Genomic DNA, 21,701 nt, shown 5'->3' with positions numbered 1-21,701 from the left:
CAGGACAACACTTCCAGCAAATGCAAACACTCAGTCTCTAAAAGCAGTATACAACCACCAGTTATGGAAATTCAAAATGAAATTCAGCCTCAGGAAGTGCCAAAGCAGTTTAATTTACATGAGCGAGGAAGGGAGGCAAAAGACTGAAGTTCATCTCCTTGGAAGGTCTCCCTTGGAACTGACAACATTGGGTTGAGGAAGACCTCATTTTTCCCACTAGGTCAGTCAAGAGCCACTGGGTGCCATCACCGGCATTCTAGCTTCATTTCAGCCCTTGAAAAGACCTTGGTGCCTTCACCCTGGATAGGTAGGTGATAGATAAGTGAAACAATTCAGTGCCTTCAGGTGAGTTCAGAAAAATGCAAACCATATGCCCTATGCTGAGCTTTCAGCAAAAGCAGTCACTTTTTTTCTTGTATGGGAAGAGACTTTATTAGTGTTTTTAATTTAAGTATTAATTACATTTCCCCTCAGGAAAAGAGAGCTGATACTGACCTGGGAATGCAATTAAGAGTACTTGTTTCTCCCTCCACCCTAAAGTAAATACTATTATGAACACACATATCTCTCTGTCCTACAAGAAAGAATAAAAAGCAGGCTAGATCTTATGTTACCGAAAATGAGAGCCATGGAAAATAAGAGATGCTGACAGAAATTAACACAATCTCTCTGCTGTTCTCTAAGGAGGAGAACATGTTGTAGATATGAACTTCAGAGTATGCTGTTCTAATAGCTGGAAATAAACAGCCAAATGCAGGCTTTATGCCTATAAACATTTCTATATACAAATATATAAACACACCCAGTTTTATTTGGCTTAATGCTACTTGCAAAAGGATTAGGCTGGCTGATAAAAAGTACCACATTCAAGAATACATTAAAGCAGCATGGTACTTAACAGAGGGAAATATAAATCCTTGCACATTCACAGCAATAATGAAATATTTACTTATGTTTCTCACACTAGTAAGTTGGGCAGACCAAGACTAACTTGCTCTTTATTACTTGGCATTAACTGCTTCCTAGACTCAAATGGGTCATTTGAGAGATCTTTCCTTTTGCATGAAAGTCAATTTAAACATGAAGCTGAGGTCAAATGATACAGAGCTTCAAGGGGCAAATGATCTCATAGACTGCTAACTGTGAGTATTCCATATTTTAATGTCCCTCATTGAAGCTTACTTAATAAACAGCAATTTATTTAGAGACTTACTGCCTTTATAACCCATCTTTGAAAATTCAAGTTGGCATATATGGGAGGACTGCCTTACAACCACCTTGTGAAATAGGTTCATCTGACCAAGAATGACTGGTCCAGATCCACTGAGTCTATAATCAAGCAGGGACTTGAATTTGGGTCTTCCCTGTCTAACTCCAACAGGACCTAAGCTAAGCCTAATGCAATAGGACAAGCATGTTGACATGGAAAAATATTCCGAACAGTTAAGGTTAATTTTGATAGCATGCTCTGTGTGATTTCACAAGATGACTTCTATTAGGGATAACATATTCACAAAATGAATGTCATAATACCACAGTCAATGATTTACTGGGCATAGTAAATACCTGAGTTTACCTGAGGGACTGTCTTTTCTATCTGTCTGATCCAGTCCGGCAAGATGGGCATGCCCTGAGTTCCCTCAGCCAGGGAATGCTGGTTGGCAGGACCCAGGAGGCATGCCTTTTCTGCCATAGCACCCAGCCTATGGAACATTCTCCCTCCAGAAATTAGGATGGCCCCAAGCCTGCTGGCCTTTTGTAAGACCCTAAAGACCTGTTTCTACGCCCAGGCCTGGGGTCCCAAGTGTGTGAAGGATCCCATCTCCTGGTTATTTATCTATTTATTTATTTATTGGATTTCTCCCCCGCCCATCTCCCCCACAATAGAGGACTCTGTGCGACTAGAGGGTTGTTATGCTAACAACCATCAATTGTGAAATCTTCCTCAGCTGCTGTATATTTTAATTTTTGTACTGAAGATGAGAATTTGTTTTATTTTAAGATTGTTCACCGCCCAGAGTCACTTGCTGAGATGGGCAGCATAAAAATTGAATAAATGAATGAATAAGTAAATAAATAAACATTTTAGATTATTTCCCAACGTAATCCACCCATGCCAATGAACTCTTTATCCCCAGCTTATCTTTATCCTTTTTCTAGAAAATCAAGCATTTATCAACCTCTTAAAACATGTACACACCAGCTTTTTGGAAAGCTTTAATTATATTGTGCCATTTGGGTATTCCCTGGAAAACTGGGGGGAAGAAAAAACATGGAGAATATGGTACCTAGCCATTCAGGTAATGCTAGATCAATACAAACTAAATGCAGCAAACACCCCTACATCTGAGTATCTCCAATCAGGATTCTCACTCTACCACCCTCCGAATATGTTGGCAGTACAATTGCTAGAATTCACAAACAACTATTTATCATGCTGGCTGGGAATTCTGGGAATTAACCAAATGCATTTAGAGGACATCAGCTTGGAAAAGACTGTCCTAAATATTACATTAAAAGAAATTTTTTTGCATGCATGCATGCATGTCAATGGCTAGCCAAAAATACCTAGGCAAGAAAAAAATATACTGCATGACTGGTCTCCATGGAAGAAGGAATCAGTGCCCCTAGTGAGCGAGGGGGATAAGTCGGTAAAAATAGAAATACCAGCTTACAACATGCAGATGTGTCTGGAATGCCCTCAGATCACCCTGGCTCTCCCTACTATAGCAGTTCTTATTCAGCAGCAACGTTTCCTCAAGCAGGGGAGCTATAAGATATCTTTCTGTGAGGATTTTTTTTTCTTACCAGCTGCTCAGTCATGAGGGTTTACATGTCTGTTTATCCCTATTCAGACATTACATCAAAGGTTGGGCATTTTGATCTGCACCACTGAAGATGGTATCAGTATGCTGCCCTTGCATACAGTAGGTAACCTTAAAAATGGAGGTAGTAGTAAGGATGCAACTTCACTTCTGCACTATTGCAATTATAATGTGGCAGAGACCACTCTTACCCATCACGCTAAACCATAGCTGTAGATTTATTCAATAAAGTGTGGTTAAACTGAAGCTGGTTTTCTCTCACCAACAGTTGTCAATTGTTGGTGCCAATTCTAAAGGGAAGACTTTATTCTTGTGTATTCCAGAGGTGTTGGAAAAGGTGGGATTATGTGTGCACCCACCAATAAAACACAGGTTTTATTTTCTCTGAACGGAAAGGTATTCAATGGAAATATTGGGGTGGCCATCAAGCATAGTCTGGTTTTTCCCCATGCACCTTTAACAACTATGGGAAGCTATGGGGGGTGTGTGTCCATTGCTCATTTGAAGCCACTGGCCTACCAAAAACATGTGAAAAAGTAAGTTCCAGCAGCAGCATATGTCATGATGCTGCTAAGAACTTTGTCTATTATGTTTTGGAAAAAATCTGTAGAAAGTGTGTGCTTATAGATTCAAGTCTTCCTGTGTTTTCCTTTAAAAATAATCTGTAGACTATAAATTAATATGTTACACAATAGAATGAGGAAGTGTCTATTTGTCAATCCAGCTGCCAACACACTTGCCAGTCTCCTAATGTGTGAAGCTCCTGTTCCAGCCTTTGTTGACCTGGAAATCCCCAGAATTCCCTTTTGCATGGGAATTCTAGGAGATGCATGCCCAACCCGTCCCCAGTCTGAGGAAGAATGGTCTATTCTTTTTTTCTTTCCTGGTTTCAGTAGAAAGAATCATTTCCAATATTAATAGGCACTACCGAAACTAGGAAATAGTAGATAGCTTTATTAATGGATTAGTCATTTGAAAGCTTTTACCAGCAGCAAAATAAACCTTGAAGATCTGCAATGTAAAAAATTCCTCTCCAAAACAGTTAACCTTTCCTGTGCTCTCAGAGATCCAATTCAATTTTAACTTATCTATTCACAAAATGTTTGGGAATGTTAGGTAGAAATTATCAGACAAAGAGTCTAAAGCAATGTTTCTCAACCTTGGCGACTTCAACTCCCAGAATTCCCCAGCCAGCACACTGGCTTGAAGTTCAGCAACTTCAAGATGAATTCACTAGCCACTTGCTGCTACAGATCTGTTTCATTTAGTAATAAACTGTAGGGCTTCCAAGCACTGGCTAAAATTTTATACTGCCAATCTCAAAAAAACAGTATGCATGAGCCAAAACAAAGAGGTCCAAAATCTGTCTTAAAGCTGTTATCTCCCAAGAACAGAACTGCTGCAAGAATTTGCAGTACCTAAAAAAAGAAGAGGAAAAATAGAAAGGGAACTGTCTGATATAGAAAAAGACAAGCATCACCAACTGGAAGGAAGTTTGTAAGTAGCCAACATTTCTGTTCTTAAGTAAAGTACAAGAGGACAGTAAACTGGATCCCCTACGTGGTGACTGTTGGGGATGGTTCCCCATCACCTAGGATCTATACCTACTATATATGTCTCCATGCATATATAGTCATTCATCAAAACGGAGGCAGGCAACTTTTTCCAAATAAGTGGGCCATACTTTCTAATAAATAATTAATAAACAGACAAAGAAGAGTGCTTGCATAGTATCAAACTCTCAGTGTTGCAGAAGTGTGACATGATGTCATTAGAATGTGGGGCCAAACATACTGCACAATTGGTAGGTTTAATATTAACTGGTAAGTTCAATGTCTTATTTAACCTTTCATGATACTTTATATGAAAGAGCTGGATCAAACATTTAACTAGCTTTTATCCCAAGCTTTCTATTCCTACCAAGAAGGTGGGGGTGGGGGTGGTGAAAGAGGTTAACCCCACAGATCTCAAGCAGTTCCATTACAGGATAATATCATACATCATTTTTTAAAAGTTCAATGCACTGTTCCCAAGGTCTTCCAAATTACCCCAAGTTGGATCTGAGTAATTTGCCCGTTTACAAGCAGCAATAAATGCCTCTGCTGGTCTGGAAAGGATGACTTACGGTGTCTCTCACAACTGAGACCATCCCAGTCTTTTAAATATAATAGAAAGAAAGTAGGGGGTGAGCAAGGAAAGAAATCAGAAACACATGATTTGGATCTCGGCCATCCCCATCTCCCATACACTTGCAAACACCAAAGGTAAACCTGCTTCTTAACAGAACCTTTTCCATGCAAAGCTCTCAAGGATAATCCCAATCTGATATATGACAGGAGCCCCTCAGGTCGGGGTGGGGGAGTGTTCAGTGGCGGTACTTTTTCTGCAAATAATCACAAGGCTAGCTGTTGATCCTATGCTAAAACCAAGCTGAAACTACCTTTTTTTAAAAAAAAAAAAAAGATAGTAACTTTGATGGCAAGTTAAGATTGTTTTTCCATTATACAATTACTTTAAGTATTCAAGAACTTACTTCTGACATGGACAAGGATGAGAAAGATTATGTTTTATGGACTTGTTTAGAGATAAGAGATAGAACATGGGATGAAGAGATAAATGCCTGTAACCTTAGAGGAGGTGAAGAGTCACTAAATTTATTAATACTTTTTGTGATGAAGGTTGGAAGTCACTTCTTTATATATTCTTTTCTCTTTATTGTAGTCTTACTTTCCTCTTTCTTTCTTTCTTTTTTTTTTTTTTTGCACTTTTTACTTCTTTCTAGTAAGGAAGGCTTTCTAGTAAGGAAGCCTTTCCTTTCCTTAAGTTTCATTTGTATTAGATTTTACTATTATAATCAAAATTCTTAATAAAAATAATATAGTGTATTTTAGTCCTGATCACCATTTAATGGTTTTAGTTTATTTCAATGGTCTATATTATTTTCCTTTTGCATTTTTCATGATTTTATATGCTGCCCAGGGTCACATTGTTTGAGTTGGGTGGCCATACGCATGTCCTAAATAAATAAATAATTGGAAGCATGAAGGAAATAAAATGCAGATACAAGACTCAACTAAAGGACTTCTTGACTAGCAGCACAACTTCTTTGCCAATATTCTGTGCCACCACTCAGTGTGAATTTGAGGCAAATTCACCCTGAGATAACAGCTCACCCAAGAGTTAGTCTACATAAAGAACTCAAGTACACCCAGAGGTTTTGCTAATCAAGCACTGGTATTATGTCCACCAAGGACATGACTGATGTTAGGGAGACTTTTTGCAGCTAATTAACTAAAACTTCTGTTTTGGAAGATCTAACTTCCATGTCATGCTAGAGCTCTGTGAGGCTTGGGAGTGAGTTGTGTTCCTATTGTGGGGCCTCCTGCCTCATTCAATTTCCTGGTGTCTGATTTAAGAGATCTCCAATAGATTTCACAGGAAATCTTATTAACCTGGATTTGATTCTTATAGCTATTTCTAGTTAGTTTCATAATTCCTATAAAAATCTGTTCATCTTGATATTCCATATCTCCAGCTTTGAGCTCAAGCATTTACACTCCTCTAGAATGCACACGCACACTCACACACACACACAGGTTCAACATTATGACCCACAGACATTGCAGCATTGCAGTTGCTGCCAAAAGCTTCTGGCTATGAAGCTACATGTTCTGGTATCATCACAACTTGCAATGGGAATTTATATGCAGGACAAATCACCTTTGGATGGCCAAGCAGCTCTCCCCTCATACCCCAGTGTAGGGCTTTTGGGAAAACAGCCAACTACACAAAGCAGACTAAACTTGGGGGAAGGGGCTAGAACCTATTCTTTCCCTTCTCTGTTTAGAGAGGGGCAAAGCTACAGGAACTGCCATGACCCAGGGGCAGCACACTGACCTAATGGACACTGCTGATCTCGATGTTCCATCGAACACCAGTTGGCACATGCTGTTCCTTGCCTGCGCCCAACATTCAGGAGTCAGCTTCAAAACACCATGGTGGGATTGAAGAATGAAAGTGGGACAAGGTGTGATCCCTGGGCAATGATCAAACCAGCCAAGAAGAAATCTAGTGCAAATCTATTAGAAATGGCTGCAGATATAAAAAAAATGCAGTTAGTATATTGACTAAGCAGTAATCAAGCAGTTGCCTCTTCAGATCTTACCTGTATAAGAAACCTGCTAGTCATCTTAGTTATTTTAGTCTCTCCTCATGTGGATCGTGTTATGGCCATTCCTCATCACATGGGGTGTTAGTTTTTACATTGTTTTGATTACACTGTTAACTGATTACACTGTTATTTTACTATGTTATATTTATAATATTACACTTTCATTTTAATCTTATTACCGTTTGGGCAGGTCTATAAGCCATTCAGAATCAGGCATGCTTGGATGGACATGTTACCCTCAAAAAAATAAAATAATAACAAGGGTGGCAGCTAACCATTATCAAGCTTGTTAAAGGCAGCAGTTGAATATTCAACAGCATAAAAGTTCAGTATAAGCAGATGATAATGCCTGAATATCAAGGTACTATTGAACACACAGCAGCAGAGAAAACATATAATGTCTAGCTGCAATATGGGGGTAATACTATCATAGTTTACAAGGTTCTTCCAGGAATTATGGATTTGATGCCTTGATGAATAAATGCTAAATAAATGTTAAAAAAAAAATCACTGTCTGGACTAAGGCCTACAGATTTAAGTTTAAGAATAGCTTGCATTAAAATGTTCAGTGTATAATTGTCGTGATAATATGTAATTATTTATAGCTTTCCTCTGCTTGGTGCCTTCCAAATATACAACCACTATCATCTCTGCCCTATGGGCTAGGTATGATATAAGCAGTAGTTTAAAGCCTTAGGCCAAAGGACCTAGCCCATCTCTCAAGTAAAACAGTATCAACATGTTTTTGTCTTTAAAAGCATGCTTTTAATTTCCACCTAATCTGCCCTTAACCCACGTACAAAATGGGTATATATTACTTGTGGGTAAGCAGAGATTGTCAAAGACAGCTGTACAACTTCACTTGGCCACAATTTTAGAATTATTTATGCAGAAAGCTTGCCAGTGGGGGAAAAATAGAAAGGGCAGACTGATTAAAGCTGTTCCCATAACCTCATCTACTTTAAGGTGTGAGCCTTGTCACATATACCATAATTACATTACTTTGTTCTCTCACACACTTGGCACTACAGTCTCCTGATGTGGTAAGAGAATAAAGCAGTCAAAGAATTTCTAAACTGGACTTCAGAGGCCCTTCTCTAGTAACCTGTCAAAAACTATACTGATATTACTGCAGCTTCTCCAATAATTGCCTGTAACCTAATACTGTATTGGACAGGGACCTTACAGAGAAAGTGAAATCTTTGTCATACCACAAGGAACGATTGTAGGTTTTCGCAATTGCCACTCTGAATTTTGCTTCTGGAAATGTACAGATGTGTACAGTCAATCCATCTTTTTATCCAAGTGTGAAGCTCCAGTATTAACTATAAGGTTTTATTGAAAACATAAGGAACTCAATTTTAGTATTATTTCCCCTCAGTCCCGATGCAATTCTTAAATAATGAAAAGTACTCTTAACTTCTACTATGAAGCAGCATATACATAAGTCATGAGAAAAAAAAAGTATTGATGCAGAGATGTTACTAGCTCTTAAATTCTTAAAGGACTTGTAGTCATAAAATGGCTTCATCAAAAGGCATGCTTATATTTTTCCCCACTCTCCCCACAGCCCTGGACCAATTTCTGTCCTTGGCCAGACATTTGGAAGAATGAAAATGTAAAGTTCAAAATATAGCCTATAATCAACAAGGAACTGTTGATAATACCTGGAGACAATACTCTTCATAGAACATTCAGCTTGGACAGTAAGTAATGGTATATTTATAGCTTATGCAGACTGTTATCAGAGGAAGTGGCAGCTATTACATTTAAATTTAATTAGCATGTCTTTCTTTGCTTTATTCCAAAGGCTTAGGATACATTTGAATAATAGTCATCCCTCTTTCATATCATCACAATATGGGGCGGACATTGTTACATACAACTCAACAAAACCAGTTTTTCAAAGCACTGTACAACAAGAATAGCTGAGGTACATCTTTTCCAGCCAGAACAGGAGTGCCCGTAGCCAACTGTATGCCACTGAACATGTGTGATGATCAGGCACACTGCTCCAGATAAGGTTTTATAAGGATTGATGAATATTCTTTCCATTTAAGAAAAAAGATAACAGGAACCTTTTCTTTCTGCAAAACAAAGCACTCACTTTTAATATAGCATTTATTTCAAAAGATGCTTCGAGGACCCACACAGACCCCAGAGGCACACATAAGTACATATATCACACATAGCCACTATGTTATTCCCTTTCAGGATAAGTGACCTTGGTTGATTGACTGACTGACTGACTGACTGACTGACTGACTGACTGACTGGACTGACTGATTTAGTGATAGGCTGCTCTAGTCACAAATGACTCTTAGCAGCCTATAAAGTCAGTAATGAAGGTGCAAGAAAAGAGTAAGAAATGGTAAGCCAAAGAAATTTTAAGGAGATAAGAAAAAGAGAACTGTTCTTGTTCTGATATTTAGAAAAGTTCTGTAAAGCTTGGGTCCTGAACAACTGAATACCTCTCTGCTAGGTACTTACCTAGCAAAGAAGAATGAGTTGGGATTCATGTTATAATTGCTTTGATATTAGAATTGTTGGCCTCTCTTATTAGACAAACCAAAAATATTTTGGAATCTAACAGCTGAGCAGCTGGAGTTGAGCACAAACAGTTCATGACATATTATTGTTTTATTTATAATTTGGTACATTCCACACCAAAACTACTTCATAGTTGTCAATTAATTAGAATAAATCCCATATACTTCCTATAAACCCAAACATTTCTGCAGAAATTTGTAAAACTTGGGGTTTGGAGGGGTTTGGAAATATTATATTCAATTAGCACATGTTTTGCATTAGCAACATCTAAAAATCCAGATTCCTGATTAAAAGAGTATTGATTCAGCTCTAAAATTAAAGATATCAAGTACAGTAGATAACTTGCCAGCCAAAAGGGTAACATTCCTCATTTACACTTTTATCTAAGTGTAAATGAGGACACTGAGTCTGGTGGATATTAAAGTCCTTTGAATCTTGATTTGAATGAGAGAATAGTGACAACCATTTGGAAGTCAGACGCCATATGTTTGTCACAAGTTCTACAATTAAACCAGAGTTGAAATAGCAGCATGGTTCCCTTAGTTGTGTTTCTATTTGCATGATTGTTGCTGGCCTGTGGCTTCATGTTACAGATCCAAATGTCCAAATTGCTGATATTGCTTTTTTACTTAGAACTGAACCCTTTGCAGAGAAGTAATAAAATGGATCAACCTCCTGAGGAACATTTGGAGTGAATGGCTGATCATGAAGTTGAAAGCAGGACCTTACTATCTTTGTGGCTTTAACCCTTTGTGATACACACACGTCCCATCTAAATCTTTGTGTGTTTTAGTCAAACCTGATCCGTGTAAGAAGAAGTTAAAAATTTTTGGAAGGGCTGTTGGTGTAACTAAAGAGAAAGAGATTTGTCTTGAAATAACCTGATTACAAATTAATTAAAGAAGGGGAGGGGGAGTTACTTAGGTGAAAAAATAAAGGCATTGTTCCTAGTATGAAAGCTAGTACAGAAATGGGCAATTTCTCCTGAGTTGAGGGTTACCAATAGAGATGTGTAAACTGGACCACAGTGAAGATGATCCAGAACATTCCATTCTCCTTCACCCTCACCCCCAGCCTCCTCCACATTGGTGTAGACAAGTGATTCTCAACCTTTTTGAAGCTGCCGCCCCCCCAAGGAGCGGAAAATTTTTCAACGCCACCTTTGGGGAGGGGGGGGAGTTACTGAATTATAAAAGGCAAAAATTTTAAGTAATTTTTTTCAGTAGACTTACACACCAAATTTGTTCGATTTAACTCGATACTTTTGCCCTGGAAGGTAATTGCATTCCTTTTATTAAAATTAAAATGACTAATGCCAAAAAAATGAAGCGAATGAAAAGCAACTCAAGAAACACGGGTCAAATCAAACATTCATATTGAAAGGACACTCAACACACGCACTGCGATTAATCGCGCGGGAAGACAGCTGACATACGCGCTGCGATTAATCGCACGGGAAAACAGCTGACGCATGTGCTGTGCTGGTTGGGATCGGAGAAGAATCATAGTGTCGAGTTCTTCAAGGTCAGCCTACCTAGAATACAAATTTGTCTCACCATTCTTAGAAGTGCGTGAGGGCAGCTGTCGCGTAAGTTCGTTTTATTGCTGGTACAAATGGTGTAAACCGGATAATCGATTTAATAAATTTTTTGGGGAGTTTTAAAATTAAGTTCGAATGCCAAAACATGCTCATTGCCCCTCTACCGCCCAAAACATGCCCACCGCCCCCCTACCGCCCAAAACAAGTTCACCGCCCCTCAGCATCCTCCCACCGCCCCCCGGGGGCGGTACCACCCCCATTGAGAACCAATGGTGTAGACTAATTTAAGCATTCTGAGGGTAGTTCATGTATCTGCAGAAGTGGATTGTGTTTTGATAAAATGGCCAAATTTCAGAAGTGCAATTTGGACTTTACTTTATGAATTGGGATGGGGTGAGGGTCATGACTGAATTAGAGCGGCTTGCCTTCCAGACACTTTCTACTCCCATTTCCACCCTTGTTTTGGAGGGAGGGAGGGAGGACTATCAAAAATTGGGTATTTTGTTGTGAAATGTTTGATGGCATGATTTCAGAGGCCTCAGAGAGGGTGTTAGGGTTGCAGACCCTGCCATAACAGCTATGCCTAAATCTCATTGTGATATTTAAGCTAATATAAGCAAAGTTTATTTTGAGGCATGCCTTATGGCCCTGAGCCTTGACTTTTTTTTTAGATTCGTAGCAACTGTCTTAACGCCAGAAGACTCAGAGTTCATACCTAGAACAGCTAAATGCTAATATTTGTGTGGAAGGGTAAAAGCATATAGAGAAAGTCCACCCTTGGTTTAAACATAAGAAGACAACAACCAAAACCCAGCCAAATTATTTAAGATTATTAAAATTAAATAATTTAGTTATTTTTTTGGTCATTAATTTTGAAGTAGTGCTTGTAATTAATGTTACTTGTAATGGAAGGGTAATTGCTCTGTGGTCCACTAAACCTCCAAAATTTACATTTAGAGGTATTAGTTCATAATACAACTGACTGATTTAACCATATTGAAGAAAACACAACCCAATCTTATTCCATTAGAGTGTCATATTAATTCTAGAGAAGCCCTATTAAAAATCTATACTATGTGCTATCCATAAACATTTGCTGGTAGTAATCATGACACATGAAAAGGTAATAGGAATCTTATGGGAGGAAAAAAAGCAATAATCTTGGGGAGTAGACAAGAATTAACCTGTTCCAAGAGGGTGCCCCACAGACGTGCACACCTGTCTTAATTCCCAGCAATGACCATGCTTGGAAAAACCTAGTCTAATGTATTAATTTCAACACTTCAACATCCTATATTAACAGCCATTCACTTCTTCCATACTGGCCATGCCTGTAACTACTTATCAAAGTTATCTATTAACACCATGGTTCTAATGTTGGTCTTTGTTTTCTTTTGTTTTTAATTTAAACAGAATACTATATACACTAACCTAAAAGGACTTAGATACAAGAAAGCAGTATAGAAATGAATTAAATAAGCAAGTAGGGCAGGCTATCCCAATTATTTTTTTTTCCCATGGTACCTAGATTTTTATTATTATTTAAAGATACACTCATACCTCGATTTTCTACTCTCCACAGTGCCCAAGCAGAAATAAGAACTTCACATAAAAAGCACTTAATAAAGTAAACAATCTTAAACTATAAAACAGAAAACTAAAAAACTGAACAGTAATAAGAATGCATTCAGCAGTACAAAAACCTAATACTGTGAAACACTAAAAGCTTCTATTTCATTGGTTAAAAGGAAAAAAGAACTGGTGGTAAGCTAAAATAAATTGCTAATCAGCCGTTGATCGGTACACATAGCCACAGTCCTAAAATATGCAGCATAACTCCTTCCATCAGATACATCTGTTCAAACCTCCAGGTTTTGCACATTATGTTGGTTCAAAGTACGGCACTGTATATGCGCATTACAATAATATAAACCAGAGAACCAGTCTTTTTAAAAGGAGTTCCATCTAACAACTTTCAAGAAAGAGCATCTCCCGCAATTTGGGATGTACCACGCTTTGTTTTATAAATAATAATAATGATGATGATGTATCAATGACCAGAGAGATTTCAACATGTCCATGCTGAGAACAAATAAAACCGAGAAAAAAATCATGTTGATATTTAACTAGAATGGTTTTGTCAAAATACAATATAAAACGTAATGCATGTGTTTCCACGCTTCGGCATCCTGCCTCATGGTCCAGTTACCTTTTCCACACTAGCCACGCCTTTAACTATTTATCAGAGTTAACTATTAACAAAGCTGACATATCACTTCTTTGTATACATAAGGCTGTTGAACTTGTACAAAAATTCAGAGGCGCTGATAATTACCTCTCTCTCTCTCCTCCTGCTCTTACTTATGCAAACCCCTCAAGTGCTTTCCAGGGAGGAGATGCGAGGAGGGGGGAAAAAAATACAGACTATTGAAGCCGCCACATCCCTCTCAGACACCCTTGGGGGAAAGATGTCAGAATTAAAGAGCCTGTTTCATTCACACTGGTAAATGTAATTGAGCCTAACATTCCACAGCTGACGCGGGTTAATTCGTGCCAGCCCTGCAAAGAAATCCACCATTTCCTCTCTCTGTTTTCAAAGTCAGGTCAGGCTCAAATTAATGTTGTCAAATCAATATATATGATGGCAAGCAGAAAAACAGAACCACTGTCTCACTTCATTAACTCACTGCATTTGTTCCTTTCCTTTGAGCCATCTCCAAAATATTCTAAATACATCCCTCAGGTAAACAAATCTTTATTGGTAGTAACTTTAGACTGATTAATTCACATAGCAGAATGGAAAATGCAAAAGCTAAAAAAAAGAAAAAGCTGATACAAGAGGCTAAGTCAGATTTTTAAGGTACAGGCATCTTTTAACGATAGACAGTCCCACCCCACCCCTACCCCCAAATCTAAATCAGGGCAATTCTCAAGAATAAATCCTGGTATTCCAAAGTATTTAGTTATCAAGATCTTTATACAGTTGTCTTCATACATTACAGCGATCTGCCCTGTAGACATTAATATACCTGCTTAACAGAACCAGAAGAGGCTATAGAGAAAGAGCACTTTGTTTAGATCCTGGTAACTGCATTATTAAAAAGTATTAGTCCCATATCATCCTCTGGCTCCATTCCAATTGATATTGAAAGAGAAGATATCCACACAGACAGCCCAAAACCAAGTGCAGAGGGTCTACTCTTAACTTTCATAAAGCTTTGGTTAACAACAGCTGCACAACTTGACTGAAGGCGATCCTGAACAGTGAAAACAAACTGAGATATCTAAGAATCACCTACAGCTTTATTAGAACATAATTATTGTCTCTAATTTGCACAGAAACAAACAACAGCATGTAAATGGGCAGCTGTTAATTTAACCATTGTTTTTAACTTTCCACCTTTGACCTTCATGGTAAAACTTAACCCTCTGCCCCTAAAATCACAGACGTGAACTTCTGTGTCGGGCAAGTCAGTTACCTGGGGACTGCAACCAGGTGCAAACTAGAGAGGAGCAAACTGCAAGGCAAATGATAACACCACAATAGTAGCTTGTTCTTAAAAACAGCTTAATGAAATATATTCTTGGAAGCCTCAAGCTTTTTTTTTTTTAATGATACAATTCAAGAGCTTGCAAAAAGACTAAATTAAAGCACATTCAACTATGCAATCAGAGAGACTTCCAGGTAAAAGCCTTAGCAAAAAACCACCCCAGTTTTTGAATACTGTGGCTGTACTACTTGGAGAATTAAATCACTTAAACCATGGCATTGGAATATAGGCTGCAATGTTCCCACTGGAATAAAACAGGAATCATGTATTGGAAGATTTGCACTTGAACTTTTTTTTCTCCTCAGCCTGGAATGTAAGACTAGATGAATTTTATGAAAACCAGATTCCCTTCCACTGAAAAACTGACACAGAGGCCATCCTTAATTTCATAATTTTCAGCCACCACCAACCTATAATTCAAGACTGATTTTAAAATTCAGATACAAGTTGAAGGACAACTAGTAAAATCTGAGCAAACAAGCTTGCATTTTAATTTCATCTGCAAGCTTTGCCTGTTTGTTCACATGCTCTGAGACTGTTTTGTTTTGCCTCTTGTCTTGTCTGTTTCACTGCAGATTCTTAAAAGTTTCAGATCAACTTCTGTGTTGCAAACAAAGGAGAAGAATGAAGTTATTGACCATTCTGCCTATTGGAATTCAAAGCATTCCACCCATTTGTAAATCTATTCTTAGGGGGGAGCACCATTTCAAGTCACAGCCAATGCAATCTTCAGACTAGCTTTTCAAAATTATGGAAATGGGCATTTAGTTCAATGAAAACTTATTATGCTTAATAAGTGAAACAGAATTCCAGCACGCTCTAGAGTACCAGTGCCAAAAACTGAAGCATTAGGCTCTCCTGGCAATAAGATTTGAATACCACCTTCAAAAGAAGAATGGTGAACCACCAGATTGTTGGAGGACAACCACAGACTACATTTACAAGGCAATACAGGCCTCGGACTGACAGCTGCATCTTACTTCAACTCTGAGTTGATGGGACAGAATCTTCTACTGCACCAAAAGATAGCAGGATAGCTTGGAGGGATGGTGGCATGAAGAATCCTATCTTCCAATCATTTATTGCTGCTCTCCACTGCACAACTGACCCTACAGTTTAGGCAAAGATATGGCTGGCTCTATACAAGGCAAAAAGCACCCAATGATTTACTGTACTTCTTTATGGATTTACACTTTGCTGTATCATTCCTCTCCGTGTATGTCTTTGGTGGAGAATGATGGTAACACCAATTTACCCACCTTCACATCCTCCATATCGGTTAGACTTTAAGTCCCATAATTCCTGGGGAATATGGGAGTTGAACTCCATCCCACCTGGAGAGCTTCTGACTGGAAACGGAGCCATTTGGAAGAGAGAATCACTGCTCAGTGATATGGACATTCTTCCTACATTTGCCTCTGCTAAACAAGTTTCACAAGTTTTTGCGCTGGATCATAAATCCATAAAACCTGTTTGACCAGTGGACTGGAAAAAAATGAAGTGTGCCTATACGCCATGGGAAAAGATACCGCTCTTAAAATCTATTTTCTTCTACAGCCTTGGGCGAGATAAAATGGAGTTATGACACTATCATCCAGATGCTTGAATGGAGCTCTTGCTGATCAAGTTAGATATAGTGATGGCTCCTCTCACATAAAGGAGGGAATCAAGAGGTTCAAGTTCCTTATCAAACACAAAGATATGTTTGTTGACTGTAAGCAAATTCAGAGTTTGGTATGTACAGTGCCAGATTCAGATATCTCGTTAATGTTACATACTGCACATTGGGTAAGAGCCAGAAATAGAAGAACAGAAGTCTTCCTGGTGTCTTTAGTGGTTTTTTCCCTTTGCACCTGCACCTGCAATCTCCTACAGCCTTTCCAGGAAAGTTACTCCTAAGAAAGGATCCTATGGCATCATGTAAAGTGAGGTATATGACCTTATAGTGGGACAGGAACACTAGAGAATCTGGCAAGGTTGCTTTTCAAGACCTATCTAGCTCTAAACTAATATTAACAACTTCAATTTTTTAAAATCCTTATTCATTTAATACAGACTCCTACCAAAGAAAGCCTTAGCATTTCTCAATGAGATCTTACCTGACTTTTCAGTGCATTTTAGCAGTCAGTATATTGGCATGCTAAGCCAGGACTGGCACTAGCAGTAGGACACCATAGCAGGTCACCTTGCTGGTTTCCATTTTGGCAATATCTCAATCACCTTTCCTGTGCCTGGCAAGCTGAGTCTCCTTCCTTGCACAGTTTTGCTTCCAAATGCTTTATTCTCAAAAAAGCCTTAACCTGATCAGCCTGCCTACCTCAATGTCCACCCGCTGAGGGTCAATTAAAAAGTTAGGAACGCTGAAGGCACTGCAGCTAGTATGGCCTCTTTGCGTCCTCTTCTGCCTTCTGTCTCTGTATCTTGAGTCCAGAAAGGAAAACTACCCTTACATTCACTACCACCATTCCCAACTCCCTAGTAACAACAACAACAATTTGTTAAATTTATATGCCACCCAACTCCCAGCAACTCATACGTAGAGTTACAGTTAAAGACGAGGTACAGATTCAACTGTGGATATGACATTTCACTCTTCCTTAATTACAAGTAACCCATGGTCTCTCAAGCAAATCAGGTCTGTCTCTCATTTCAATATGTTGACATAAGACTGTGGATAAACAACAGAAAAGTGCTTTCAAAATAAGCCTCTACATTTTCTAATCACTTTAGCTGCTGCTATAAGTTACAAATAGTTTTGCACTGCCATACATAAATCATTTACATCAACCGTGGCAGATTCCAGAGCCACCACCAGGCTAAAATGTCTACAAATTCCAGGATAATGTTGAAACAAGACAGAGAACTGCAGTCAAATCATAAGTATATGAATTGGACTTTCAAGCCATAGCACCAGCTATTCAATCCAAGCTGCAAACATCCAGATGACCACTAGATGGCAGCAAGGAGATTTTCCTGGGTCTCTTTGTTACCATCTATGGTCCATAGCATTCTTCAGAACTTCTCTTCAAATTCTGGCACTACCTCGCATTGCACTTGCTGAAGTGAGCAACAGTGGATACTGACTGGAAAAAAACAGCCGCACTTTGCTAAATCTTTATTTGTTTAATTAAGGTTTAATGAACTACAGTCAAGTAGATTCACACATGAAATCATAAAGCATGGAGTACAAATCTGTGAAGTGGTTTAAAAAACTCCAATAGTTTGAAAATCACAAAACCAAATAAACCAAAAGGATACTTCACATTTTATGTGAACCAGGCTAGAATGTTCTAGAGGTTTTGAACAAGCTTGCTGCTTTTCTGCTGCTATACTAAATGTGATTTGTTGATTTGTGGTTCAGTGCATTTGAGTGAACCCCACAAAAAATGTTAGAGAGTTAGAAAAACACTGCATTTGCCTTAACCTCTAAGCCATGATGAACACCAAGACATTATAGAAAATGTAGCAAAATATGCATATCTGGACTGCAACTAATGCAGTTCATATTCTTCAATGCACACATGAATCCCCTAGATACAAACTCCATCTAAAAACTATTTGGGGAAAAACAAAACCCAGACATTATTTTAATATTATATATGACAAGGATTTAACCAATAGTGAGTCTCTAAATTACAATTAAAACTGCTCAAGCCTCCCCACAGTATACTTTGGAAAATACTTTTTTAAAAAAAAAAATGCCTGACAGTATTTATTCATATTCATAGGAAAACTCCAGTTTACAAATGGAGCTTTAACTAATGATAGAACTTGGCCATCATGAAGTAACTTTCTCAAACCTGACATCCTCCAGCTGGACTGAAACTCCAATTCCTCAGTTCTCAGCTGCTGTGACAAACAAGCAAACAAACAAACAAATAAAAAAACCCTATGCTGGCTAGAAATTTGAGAGTTCCATCCAATCCCACTATCCTTCTAGGTCATCAGAATAAGGAAGACTACCCCAAAGATTGAATGGGTTTATTCAGGTAGTCTCTAAAACTGAGTAAAGATGTTAGGGCTCTGTGCTGTGGATGCACTGTTTAATTAATACAGTTAACAGCATTTAATAATGTATTATCCAAATGGCCATAAGTGCAAGTCAAACCATGCTTCTCATACACAATATGGATAAAATTGTTGTTCTGGGAGAGGTATGGCAAAATGAAGACAGCTCTGCGAAAGCGGAGCCAACGACCACGGCAAAGACCAAGGAACTGGTGAGTAGACTAGTTCCTTGGAACCTCTCCGGATAAGGAGAGGATGGAAGATTGCCCACACGTGCTCCAGACAGCTGCTTTTCACAAGGAGACCACAGGACAATGGTTTTCTGTGGATTGAGCACTGGGAGACATTACAGCCTTGCTGCTCTCCCAACAACCTCAATCAAGATGGCCAACAGTGAGCGACACTGGTGGGCATAATTCAGTTGAAGGGCCACAGATTGCCCATCTTCAGCTTCCTTAATCACTTTGTCCAAGAGGAGTTCCTATTTGCTGTTGTCAGTGCCCATTGGGATCTGAACAGTCCCAGGGTGGAAAACATGTAAATGTGTTTTTGCACAGACTAGGAGCGATCCAGAGGCATCCTGTTGCTAGGGGAGTTTCTTTGAAGGAATGCTTGGGATTTCAGCAAAGCTGAAAATAACCCATTCCTGGCAGGCAGCAGTCTGGGATGGAGGGAGAAGGGGAGGGGAAAATAATCCATTCTCCATGCAAAGTCTATGCCATCCTTTTGACACCAAGTAGGGAGGCAGCTGGCAATCACATGCTTCCACTGAAAAAACTCACATACACAGACGTTAGTCATCCTCCAGCAGAGGAATCAAAATGTTCCAATTCAGAGGGATACTTCACCACAGGAGGAGCTTTTCTCTTTCTCTTTGGAAATTCCTCCAGGTCCAGTCAAGTGAAATATTTGTTTGGCTCCTTGACAGAGATGGCCACCAGGCCTCAAAACTCCCCATTCAGCGAACCGAAGAAAACCTTGCCAAGATCATCTGTGGCTTGGATGCATGTTGGAAAGGGACATCTCACCCTCCATGTCACTTATAGACCAAGGGGATGTGGCAGTAAAACTTTAAGTTAGGTCCAAGAGAATGAACGTCTGGGTGCATGGGAGAGAAACACACACCCAGAGGGAAGAGGGGAAGAGGAACAGGAGGAAGGGACAGAAACTGAGAGACTCGAGTTCCTCAGGTGAATACATTACTCTCAGCTGATGTCCAGCATCCAAACAAGACAGACTGCTACTGGTGCTTTCTCCTTCCCCTCTTCAGTTCATTCAGTGACTTTAATAATGCCAAGATGAGGGGAGGGGAAAAGGAACTAGACTGATTTCTGTCTACATTAGAAACAAATCAAAACAAAAGGAAGGACAACAATAAAATGTTCACAGAAGGTGGCTCTGCCCTTTGCAACTTTGCAGTCAAGGAGGAAAGAAAACAAATAAACCAATTCATTCACCCTCACATCATCATAAACAGAATGTACAGAAATTGTTGGGAAAAAGAAAAAGGTAGAAAAGCTGCATTATTTTGGAGCCTTAAAAAAAAAAAAAGCTAAATGACTCAGAAGTCACTCAAACAAATTGAACTTTCCTATTCCTTGCCTGGCTGCCTGTGAGTTTTAGGAGATAAAGCACTAGCTGGAGCCTGATAAGCATCTGAAGCTCACGCCCGCCCAGCATTACCTAACAATTTTCTTCTCCCAGAAACTACCCTTCCCTTCTTTCAAACACACCATTCTACCATATCCTTCATCTGCCAGGTCCAGCTAAAAAGTGGGCCTGGGAGAAAGCACACCTCCCACGCTAGGCAAAAGGAGAGTTTGTTTGCTCTGCCAAAGTGACAGATGAAGCCCAAGAACCTTTTGCACCCAAGCCAAGTGACAAAAATTGCCCAGTAAGGGAAAATTCAGCCTTTTCCAAGACAGACATTGCAAATTTTCCAAGAATTGGACTGGGATAAACCTACTGACTAATCCTTAACATGCATTCAGTGACATGCAATCCATGAAAGCTACACCATAATGCATTTATAATTTTAAGGGTACCAAAAAATCCTTGTTACTTTTTCAAAAGATGTAAGAAAGCTACCCATCTTGAACATAGAGCCAAGTAGGAACTAAACTTGTTGAACTGACTCTGAGCAGTTGTTTGTTTTTTTCAAGGCTTGCCACCCATTCTTGATTAACCCAATAGGGATTTACAGCTCCATACTGCAGAAAGATTGGGAATGTCCATCTTAGGAGAGCTAAGCTAGCTTTTAGATTGCTGCTTTGGCAGGTCTGGGATTTCAGCCATGGACGTGGCAGGAGGGAATTCTAAAGTGAAACCACAGCTGATACTTCAAAGGTTTCACTTTAGAATTGGCGGAAAGGTTAAAAATTAAAACACATGCAAATTATCCCTCACTCCTAGTCCAATACACTGTTGATTTGAAGCAATAAACTAGTTCAGGAGTCAACCCTAACCATCTGTCAGAACCATACAATAAATCCGATGCTCCAAATGAGTTTAGGAGCCCATCATGACAACCAGTCAGAACTGTACAAATAAGTACAGCAAAGTCCAGCCAAGGCAGTCAGGTCCCTGCAGATTCAGCAAACCGATGAATATCATTTGCTTGATTGATGCCTTGGCAGAATGCCATTTTACCTAAAATCCAGGTTTTAAAGTCTAGGAAGAGCGGGTTCCTAAATCCCATGCACCCATATGTGTCCCACGGGCTGGCTAAGGAAAACATGTCTGGAATGCTTTCGTTTAAATAACCACCACCAATCACATTATTTCACGGAGGACGAATCCACAGAAGTCAGAAGTCCATCTAAGCGTTGCTGCCTTGCCTGTGGACAAGAAAAGCACTCATCCAGGCAGGTCTCCGCAGCCGGTGCAGGGAATACCCCCCCCCCCCAGTTCACAGCCGTTCTCATGCAGTGGGCTGGGGGGGGGTCTCACAAGTTCACCCCAGAAAGGCTTCGGGACCGGCCACCCGCCCAAGGCGAAGCTGCGCCACCTCTCGCCCTCTTCTCCCGGGCAGAAAACAATGAGGAGACTCCTGCAGC

General features: G+C 39.4%; 1 protein-coding gene across 22 annotated transcripts in view; it reads right to left on the bottom strand.

Annotated features, from left to right (window-relative positions):
• The window catches only part of MAGI1 (membrane associated guanylate kinase, WW and PDZ domain containing 1), a 490,154-nt gene that overhangs the window by 467,529 nt on the left and 924 nt on the right, over nucleotides 1–21,701 (bottom strand). The gene's annotated exons all lie outside the window — the stretch shown is intronic.

The sequence above is a fragment of the Python bivittatus genome, unplaced genomic scaffold, assembly GCF_059951505.1.
Source record: "Python bivittatus isolate LINGU-HERP-01145 unplaced genomic scaffold, Pbiv_v1 ctg000080_np1212, whole genome shotgun sequence".
Lineage (NCBI taxonomy): Eukaryota > Metazoa > Chordata > Lepidosauria > Squamata > Pythonidae > Python > Python bivittatus.
The sequence above is the reverse complement of the archived record's forward strand: the minus strand, read 5'-3'. Positions and strand labels throughout refer to the sequence as shown.